The 11027-nt window shown below is 38.7% G+C and overlaps 1 protein-coding gene across 1 annotated transcript in view; it reads right to left on the bottom strand.

Moving 5' to 3' along the window:
* Window positions 1-2486: 2486 nt before the first annotated feature.
* LOC106879934 (uncharacterized) overlaps window positions 2487-11027 on the bottom strand; it is a 46307-nt gene continuing 37766 nt past the window's right edge. Inside the window, exon 8 of the mRNA XM_089360221.1 lies at window positions 2487-3795. The gene's annotated coding sequence lies outside the window, so the exon portion shown is untranslated. The remainder of the gene's footprint in view (window positions 3796-11027) is intronic.

Genomic DNA, 11027 nt, shown 5'->3' with positions numbered 1-11027 from the left:
TATAATTATGATTATGACTATGACTATAATTATGATTATTACTATGACTATGGCTATGACCAACAGCCCAACAAAATACTTTAAACAATGGGAATTTAACCGGAACATTTGATAGCATCTGGACAAGAAAAATTAAAACAAACTACATACTTTATACACACATTGAATGCAACACACACCCCAATTTGTTAATGTAATGATAATGATATTAATAAAAATCATAATATTAAATTGGTGTTTCTTTTTTCTTATTCATCTCTTGTCTTTTTTTTTTTCTTTTGTTTAAGTCAATATTTTTTTGTTCCTGTCTACAGGTGAAAGAGTAAAAGGTAAAGACTTCCTTTGGTCATGAATGACCATGAGATTGCACCTAGAAAGTTCCCCTCCGAGGCACAAGTCCGGGCAAGGTTGTTCATGGAAGACCAGCAGTCACCCACCCATACATATCAGCCTCTCTCTCTTTTTCACGCCACCGATTCTATCCAATTGAAAGGTAAAGGCTGATTCAGTTTGGCACCAGTGATGTCACAACTCATTTCTACAACTGAGTGAACTAGAATAATATGAAATAAAGTATCTTGCTCAAGAATGCAACACATAGCCTGGGCCAGGCATTGAACTCACTACCTCATAACTGTGAGCCTGACACTCTAACCACTGAGCCATGTGCCTTCACTCCTGTATATAATTTGTTTTTAATGGTGGAACTTGAAGTAGATAATGCTATAAAGAATAGCATATAAATATTATGTAAAAAAAAAGGAACTCTTTTTGATAGAAAAAGCTGTCTGTGGAACTTGATCTCACTTCTTCAGTAAACATAACAGATGTTCTTTCATTGGGCCAAAGCAATTCTTTGAATCTCTCTAGTGTTGAAACATTGTTTATGTGAAAAGAATTAAGAAATGTTGAGAGAAATGAAATAAAATGTTTTTAACAGTTGAACTTGATTTGGTAAAAACTACAAAAAATGGAATGTTAAATCTCTGAACGCGTAAAGTATATTTGCCACTTAAATGTGGCTAAACCCTAAGGGTAAACGTTACTGTTGCTTGTAACCCCAGGAGAACATCTCCTCCAGCTGGCTATTGACACACATCTGTGTCCTGTCTGTATTTGCAAAGGGAAGTCATCCTTCCCATCTTGATCTGCGATACGCACGGACTCGAGTTTCTGGGTATTTATCCTTCGTCAGTGTACGACAATCACTGATCTTCGATGCGAAGACGTCCCAATGCAAATACATTATATACTTTTTCCAAATACAGACAGGACACAGATGTGTGTCAATAGCCAGCTGGAGGAGATGTTCTCCTAGGGTTAAAAGCAACAGTAACATTCACCCTTAGGGTTTAGCCACATTTAAGTGGCAAATATACTTCACGTTATAAAAAATGGGTTTCAAATTTCATCCCAAAAGGGATTAAAGGCTCAGCATTTTGTCCAGTAAGCTGACGAACCTGCCCGCTCACAGCCTTAGAGCTATAAATTATGGGTTTCAAATTTTGGCACAAAGCCAGCAATTTTGAGGGAGGGATTAAGTTAAGTGCTCTACTGGTCGTTATTTTGTCGACTCCGAAAGGATGAAAGGCTAAGTTGACCATGGCAGAATTTTGAATTGAGAACATAAAAACAGAGGAAATGCTTCCAAGCTTTTTGTCCAGTGTACTAATGAACTGACCCATTCACAGCCTTAGTTAAAGCTTTTTTCTGCAAAATAGGGGCAGTTTATCCTGTTCAGGCTATATTATTAGCATTATCCTGCGATTGAGAATTTAAAATCACTTCTTTAACTTTCTAAGACATCTCAATGCTTCTAAAAGCAAACTTTGTTTGTTTGTTTGTTTACGTTTGTCGTAATTTGAATTTAACCTATAGATAATAGGTTTCAAATTTTGGCAGAAAACCAGCAATTTTCAGGGAGGGAATAAGTCAATTACTTCAACCCAGTACACAACTGGTACTTCTTTTATCGACCCTGAAAAGGAGGAACGGCAAAGTTGACCTTGGTGAAATTTTGACTGCAGAGCGTAAAGACAGACAAAATGCCTCTAAGCAATTTGCTCAGCATACTAATGGCTCTGCCAGTTCACCACCTTAGTTAGAGCTGTAAATAATGATTTCAAATTTTGGCACAAGTCCAGAAATTTCAAAGAGCAGGTTAAGTATGCAACTGGTACTTAATTTATAAAGCTTGAAAGTATGAAAGGCAAAGTCGACCTCAGCAGTATTTGAACTCAGAACATAAAGACAGATGGAATACCACCAAGCATTTAGTCAGGCATACTAATGGCACTGCCAACTGCCTGCCTTAGTTATATCTATAATTAATAGCATGTAGAATGTGTCATAATAGCTTTTGGAATGGGGAACTCCAAGGCTGCTTGTGGGAGTTTGATTGATTTATTTGGATGATTGATCAAACAATCAATTAGTTACCTGGTGAAATGGTTAATTAATTGATAAATAAAAATAAAGAAGTAAAATAGAATCAGTGTGTGTGTTTATTATTGGCACAACAGTCTTCCCAACATACAACAGGCTGTCTTTAAACATGATTTTACATCAAGAATCTTGCAAACCAAATACAAAAACAAAACAAAACTCTTGTCTTTTAGGGAATCTTGGAAATGGGATTCTGTTATGTGCCAAAACACTTTATTTTAACCTAAAGGTATTGACTTCGAGAGCATTGGATCTACTCCATTATGTGATATGATAAAAATAAGAAGGGAATAAAAGGTAAAGACCCTCTTTGGTCATGAATGACCATGGGATGCACCTAGAGAGTTCTTCTCTGAGGCACAATTCCAGGCAAAGTTGTTTATGGAAAACCAGCAGTCGCCCATGCATACCAGCCTTCCCTCTCTATGCTACTGATGTTATCCAAGGGGAAAAGATAGGTCAATACAGCTTAGAATCAGTGATGTTGCAGTTCATTCCTACAGCTGAGTGAATTGGAGCAATGTGAAATAAAGTGTCTTGCTCAAGAACACAACACACAGCCTGGTCCAGGAATCAAAGTAACTACCTCATGATTTTGATCCCGATGCTCTAACCACTGAGCCATGTGGAAACAATAATGGCTTCAAATTTTGAAGAAGAGCCAGCATTTTTGAGGGGAGGGGTAAGTTGATTACATTGGCCCCAAACTACTTGACTAGTTCTTATTTTACCAACCCTGAGAGGATGGAAGGCAAAGTTGACCTCAGTGGAATTTGAACACATTCGGAGGAAATGCTGTTAAGCATTTTGATCAGCATGCTAACGCTCCTGCCATCTCCACTACATTAAAAATCCTAAAATAATGATAGGCACAGACTTGGCAGATTCGTTTAAGTGTCTTTGCAGTATTTATTGCAGTTCTCTGCAATCTAGGTTCAAATGCTGTTGAAATCACTTGTACCTTACATCTTGATCAGTAGATCAGCAAAATTGTGACAGCTTTGGATATATGATGTCCTGGTCTTGATCAGTGGATTAGCAAAACCGTGACAGCCTTGGCATAGATGCCCCATGTTGTCTGCATTAGTTCTTTAAATTCTGGGTTCAAATTCTCTTCCTTACTGATTCCCATCAATGGTAAAATTATTGAGAAACATTGGTAACAAGTCAAAGAAAAAATAAAGGACAGAATTATTGTTTGGATATGAGAGGACTATCGTGGACATGTGTTTCTTATTCAATAGCCTTCATCATAGGCATATGTGTTTATTTCCACCATTGCTTGACAACTAGTGTTGGTTTGTTTACATCTTCATCAACAGTACTTGACTGGTACTTATTTTATTGACCCTGAAAAGATAGAAGGCAAAGTTGACCTTGGCAAGATTTGAACTCAGAATGTAAAGAACCAGAAGAAATTCTGATAAATACTTTGACCAATGTGCTAATGGTTCTGCCAACTTTGATTAACTTAAATTATCAATGGATATATTTGAATCGATATAATCGATTACATAGGATTGGTTGATTGAGATTATAAATGGAAAATTGTAAAACAAAAAGCTCCTTCTCCTTGAGGCCATTTAATTGTTTCACTCATTGGACTGCGACCATGCTGGAGCACCAGCTTGGAAGGTTTTAATCAAACAAATCGGCCTTAGTACTCTTTTTTTTTACATCTAGCATGTATTTTGTTTGTCATTTTTTTTTTTCAGAACTGCTTATTTATAAGGATGTAAACGAACCAGCAATTGTCAAGTGGTAAGAGAACAGATACTAAACACATGTGCACACACACACACACACACACACGCACACACACACATGTGAGTGTGTGTATGCATGGCTGTATGAGTGTTTGTTTGTATGTATACAGAAGGTTTAGTTGGCACCTTAATTCATTATTTAATCATGATTAAATTATGTCTGATTTTATTAAATTTAATCATCCCCTGCATTTCTCGTTTTCTCTCTTCCATGTTGATTAATTAATCAGGAAACCCGACTGGAGAATGGGTAAAAAAAGAGAAAGAAAACAAGAAGGAAGATGTAGGGGTGGGAGTAAAGAAAAGACATAGAGAGGTAAGAGGAAGGAAGAAGTCCTAATTTCAGCCTCGGGGGGGGGGGGGGGGGGTCGGTCAGACAGCTGTCTCAGACTTATAGTCCACAGCCATCTCCACCACCTTCGCCTCCACATCATCATCACCACTGTCTACTACTACTACTACTACTGTCCCTGCTGCCACTGCTGTTGCTTCTACTACTACTACTAGATTTATAGCATACAGGTTGAGGTATGGCCGTGCGGTAAGGAATTTGCTTCCCAACCACATGGCTTTGAGTTCAGCCCCACGGCATGGCACCTCGGGCAAGAGTCTTCGATTATAGCCTTGCCGCCCAAACCCTTGGTTCGCATATATACATGCATTCATAAAATATTAGTTATAGAATAAAAACGCTGGGTTAACGACTCAACATATCACACCCCCTCAACGAACATATATAAGATATACAACATAATCCGTCAAACATAAGGAATAAGAAGATATAACGCAAGAAAAATAACGTTAGAAGAAATAATAAATAAAAGAATAAGAAATATAAAAGAAGTAAGATGCAAGAAATAGAACATATAGTATAAAATTTTATACACGAATATATTGTTTCAACCGATGACATACAAATGAAAAACATTTGGGTTAAAGGTATAATACAATACACGTGAATATCATTTCATAGAAGTTAAAATTAATACGAATAATATTATAATTAATTATTAAAATTAATACGAATAATATTACATATATACATGCATTCAAAAAGACACTCACATATATGTGTGTGTGTGTGCGTTTAGTATCTGTCCTCTTACGGTTTTACAACCATTGCTGGTTTGTTTACATCCTTGTAAATAAGCGGCTCCACTAAAAAAAAAAGACCAACAGAATAGGCGCAGGCATGGCTGTGTGTGGTGAAAAGCTTGCTGCCCAACCACATGGTTCCTACTGTGTGGCACCTTGGGCAAGTTTCTTCTGCTATAGCCTCGGGCTGACCAAAGCCTTGAAGCCCGTCGTATATGTGTGTGTGTGTGTCTGTGTGTTTGTTCCCCTATCACAACTTGACAAATGGTGACGGTGTGTTACGTCTCCATAACAAAGCGGTTCGGCAAAAGTGACCGATAGAATGAGTACTAGGCTTAAAAAAATATAAGTCCTCGATTTGTTTGACTAAAACCTTCCAAGCCGGTGCTATAGCGTGGCCGCAGTTCAAGACTCAAACAAATAAAAGACTTCCAGAGAAAGGAGTTTTTGCTTTATAATCCCCATTTATAATCTCAATCAACCAATCTTATGTAATCGATTATCTCGATTCAAATATATCCATTGATAATTTATGTTTAATCCAAGTTAGAGTGTGACAGTATCTGAACTTTAGGTAAAGGGAAATAACTACAAACTCCAAAAATTTTAATCTAAAACGCTGCCATTTCTGTTTAATAATAATGCAACGTGTAATACATTCTGTCGCAAAAATATGGATGTTGCTACAATCTTATGGTCGACGTATCTGTTAGATTCTAAAAATAGTAACATATTCATTAGGAATAAAAATGTTTTGATGTAAAAGTCCTGATTTTAAAATTCTAGTTATTGTAGATGACAGTTACCTCCCTTGTAAATTAAAACTCAGACACAAAGTGTCTGAGAAATGAGGGATACACACGCGTAACCATGGATACACACTCACTCAGACAAACTTAAACACTTACAAGAACACAGACATGCGCACACAAACCTACACACACACACACACACACACACACACATAAAACACTCATAAGCATACGCACACACACACACACATACAAATATACTCATACAAATACACGCGCGCACGCATACACTAACACAACGTGCACACAAATGCTCTCACATAAGTACACGCACACATACGCACATACGAACACACGCACATACGTAAACACGCTGACACACACCCACACACACATACTCGCGCACACACGCGCGCAAACATACTCGCACACGCACACATACATACACAGGTGACTGTGTGTTTACACTGGATCCATTCGTCTTGCAGCTTGTGAACTCTGCAAATAGTGTCCGATATAATACACATGTAGTTGGCACTCCGTCGCTTACGACGTTGAGGGTTCCAGTTGATCCGATCAACGGAACAGCCTGCTCGTGAAATTAACATGCAAGTGGCTGAGCACTCCACAGACACGTGTACCCTTAACGTAATCCTCGGGGAGATTCAGCGTGACACACAGTGTGACAAGGCTGACCCTTTGAAATACAGGTACAGCAGAAACAGGAAGAAAGAGCGAGAGAAAGTTGTGGTGAAAGAGTACAGTAGCGTTCACCATCATCCCCTGGAGCTTCAGGTGTTTTTGCTCAATAAACACTTACAACGCCCGGTCTGGGAATCGAAACCGCGATCTTATGACCGCGAGTCCGCTGCCGTAACCACTAGGCCATTGCGTCACATATGTATTGTGACGATATAGCGTCGAAATTGCTTTCCAAGCAATGCTCCAGTATGGCCGCACTCTATCCAATATGTCAAAATGCTCGATCTTTGTTTCACGGTAGATAACTGGAATGTTTATACCTCCTATTATCTCCCTTGAAATTCTGTTTTGATTGGTGGCCCTTAACAAGGGAAATAACTCTTGAAGTAGTTTTACACACTAAAGTACATTTTTTAATGAATGTACCTATATGTTGTCGTTCGAATTGCTAGAAATTGCAGTCAAATATTCCAGAATTTAAAACTGACAAAAATTTTGGATATAGAAGGAGGATTTAGATGAATGGTTAAGAAACGTTTTTTGCAACCATGTGATTTCGGGTTCAGTCACAAAGCGCGGCTCAACGTGCAAGTGTCTTTTTCTATAGACCTGGGGCAAACAATGTCTTTTGACTGAATGCGGAAGATGAAAACAGTATAGAAACGCGTCGTATATGTACCTCTCTCTCTCTCTCCTTCTATCTATCTATCTATCTATCTATCTATCTATCTATTTAACCATTTCCAACCTGTGGGCTTATTTCGAACGACTGCTGTCACGTGTGGGACGAGTCGGTCTATCAACTGAGTCTATCGTCAGCATCGTCACGCCTCCTTCCTTTAAACGGGAAGGAAGAGCTGTTTTTATCGTACTTGTGGCTATGGCGAAAGAATGTATCTGGTGGACGCGTCTGAAAGGATTAGAGACAAACACTTTGCCCTCTGGTCAATCTCTCATCAACTGTTTCAAGTATCACTTGAAAAGGAAGGTGAGAGTCGAGAGGCAAGTGTTGTCTAATGAATGTTTCCAAAAAAGATGGGTGAATGTAGCGAGGATGGCACGTATAAATGACGAAGCCACCTTGAGCATGATCCTATGAAACGGGGAAAAATTTTAAAGCAGAGAGTTACTTACCTTGTGTGATTAAATCTATTAACATGTAACATTATTGCCCGAGGTTACCGTGGTCATTTCGTAGGTTTTTCTTTCCACGGATAAACCTCCCCATTTCTTGGGAAACTTTCTGTATATATTTATCTTTCTTGTACATACCCCAAACGTTTTCGATTCCTTTTGATCGTTGTCCCTACATTTTTTTTTTCTTTTCTTCTTTTGCCCCCATCGAAAAGAAAAACTCTACATTGTATTTGTCCCATCTGTGTTCAGCCCTGCGTGGCTAATAAAGAAAGTTATCTATTTATCTACCTCTCTCTCTCTCTCTCTATCTATCTATCGATCGATCTATAAATAGTCAACACATGAGATCCAGTAGTACTCAAATGATTCGAGGGACCAATTCCGTGGGGTAAAGAGTGGCTATACAAGGAATCCAGGTGAGCAGACACAAGTACACACACACACACACACACACACACACAGATATATTGCATGTCAAACCCAAGATGTTATATTTAACGTGCTTATCTGCATAATTGCCTTTCTCTCTCTTTATATATATACAGTACTGGAAACATTATAATGGATTTTTAGAAAATACTATATATTTTGCTTGTTTGGTTATTTAAATGAAACAAATGAGTTTAAATCATATTAATTTTCACACAATTACGACTACACATTCTCTGACTTTGATTTCAGCCTTGGCTTATACGGATTTCCAGTGACATCTGGCAATAATGAGCTTCTTATTTCTTATTTCTTTACTGCCCACAAGGGGCTAAACATAGAGGGGACAAACAAGGACAGACAAACGGATTAAGTCGATTACATCGACCCCAGTGAGTAACTGGTACTTAATTTATCGACCCCGAAAGGATGAAAAGCAAAGTTAACCTCGGCGGAATTTGAACTCAGAACGTAACGGCAGACGAAATACCGCTAAGCATTTCGCCCGGCGCGCTAACGTTTCTTATTTCTTTACTGCCCACAAGGGGCTAAACATAGAGGGGACAAACACGGACAGACAAACGGATTAAGTCGATTACATCGACTCCAGTGGGTAACTGGTACTTAATTTATCGACCCCGAAAGGATGAAAGGCAAAGTCGACCTCGGCGGAATTTGAACTCAGAACGTAACGGCAGACGAAATACCGCTAAGCATTTCGCCCAGTATGCTAACGTTTCTGAGCTTCTGTTGTGTGACAACACTAAATTGCATTATGAAACTCAGCTGCTGCAGCCCACGTTTCCTTCAGTTTTAGTCGAGCAGTGGTCAGTGTAGGGTGCTTGTTTGGTTTCTAACTTTTTAGTTACTTTGTGTTATATTAGTTATAAATTCATGTAATAAGTTGCACTTAAAGTGTAAAAAAAGGCATGTTATTTCAATTCCAGGCCGAGATGGGTAAACAAAGGGATCTTAGTCCCCTTAAAATTGGACAAATAGAAGTGTATTTGAAGGAAACTTCATTAAAACAGCGAAATTTCAAAGACACTAAATGTTTCAACTCAGACAATTAGTGTAATTAAGAAAAAAATGGAAAAGAACGAGGATTTGATGGCAAAAAGAGTTGAGAACTGTGGCAGAAAATGAGTAACAACTCCTACGATTGAGAGAAAAATAAGAATTTCTTTCAATAAAAGAAGAGCATCTTGTAAGATTTCTCACGAAGTTTTATTTTTAAGTCTGTTTTTCTAAAAAAATAAATGATTGGTTTCTATTTTCGGCACAGTGCCAGCGATTTCGGGGAAGTGGCTAAGTCGATTACATCGACCCCAGTGATCAAGTGATACATATTTTATCGATTCCATCAAGATGAAAGGCAAAGTTGACCTCGGCAGATATTGAATTCATAAAGTAATTACAAGTAAAATGCTGTCCGGTCTTTGAACGATTCTGCCAGCTCACCACCTCAAATAATGTTTCCAAGTTTGCTACAAGGTCAGCACTATTCAGTGGGTTGGGAACGGGGCTAGTCTATTACATCGATCAGGGTGCTTTGATTTCTACGTATTTTATCGAACCCAAAAGCACAAAAAGCGATGGCAGCCTCGGCGGATTCTGAACTCAAAACATAAAGACGGACAAAACTCGCTAATCGTTTTGCTTGGAGTGTTACCGATTCTGCCTGCATGCCCCCTTAACAAAAACACGAACAACAACAACAATAATCCTTTCTACTAAAGGCACAGGACCTGAAATTTGGTGGGAGGGGGCTAGTCGATTTCATCAATCCCAGTGTCTCACTAGTACTTAACTTATCGATCTTGAAAGAATGAAAGGGTAAGTTGACCTCGACGGAATTTGAACTCAGAACCCAAAGACAGACGGAATACCGCTAAGCATTTTTCCCGGTATGGTAACAACTCTGTCAGCTTACTAGCCTTATCAACAATAATGGTATTAAAACTGGAGGTGTGTGTGTGTGGGTGTGCCTGTGTTTGTTCGCTTAATGCTTTTTATTATTTTTTATACTTGTTTCAGTCATTTGACTGTGGCCATGCTGGAGCACTGCCTTTAGTTGAGCAAATCGACCCCACAGCTTATTCTTTGTAAGCCTAGTACTTATTCTATCGGTCTCTTTTGCCGAACTGCTAAGTTACGGGTATGTAAACACACCAGCATCGGTTGTCAAGCGATGTTGGGGGACAAACGCACACATACAAACACATATATATATATACATATACATATATACGACGGGCTTCTTTCAGTTTCCATCTACCAAATTCACTCAGAAGGTTTTGGTCGGCCCAAGGCTATACTAGAAGACACTAGCCCAAGGTGCCATGCAGTGGGATTGAACCCGGAACTATGTGGTTCGTAAGCAAGCTACTTATCACACAGCCACTCCTGCACCGACAACCAGTGTCGGATTCTCTATGTCCTCGAAGCATAGCGATTCGACCAAGGAAACTGATAGAATAAGAACCAAGCTTAAAAAACAAAATAAAGTACTGAGATCACTAGGCTCACCTAAAACCCTTGAAAGGGCTCCCCATGCATGGCCGCAGTCCAATGACTGAAACGGTTTTCAAATAAAAACGGTAATATTGCATCTGTTTCCTGCCTTCATAATAATGATAATAATAATAATAATAATAATATTGAAAGTAAGATATTGATTACAAGCAGAGTGTGGCTATAC

The sequence above is a fragment of the Octopus bimaculoides genome, chromosome 11 (assembly GCF_046866305.1).
Source record: "Octopus bimaculoides isolate indiv1 chromosome 11, ASM4686630v1, whole genome shotgun sequence".
Taxonomy (NCBI): Eukaryota; Metazoa; Mollusca; class Cephalopoda; order Octopoda; family Octopodidae; genus Octopus; species Octopus bimaculoides.
The sequence above is the reverse complement of the archived record's forward strand: the minus strand, read 5'-3'. Positions and strand labels throughout refer to the sequence as shown.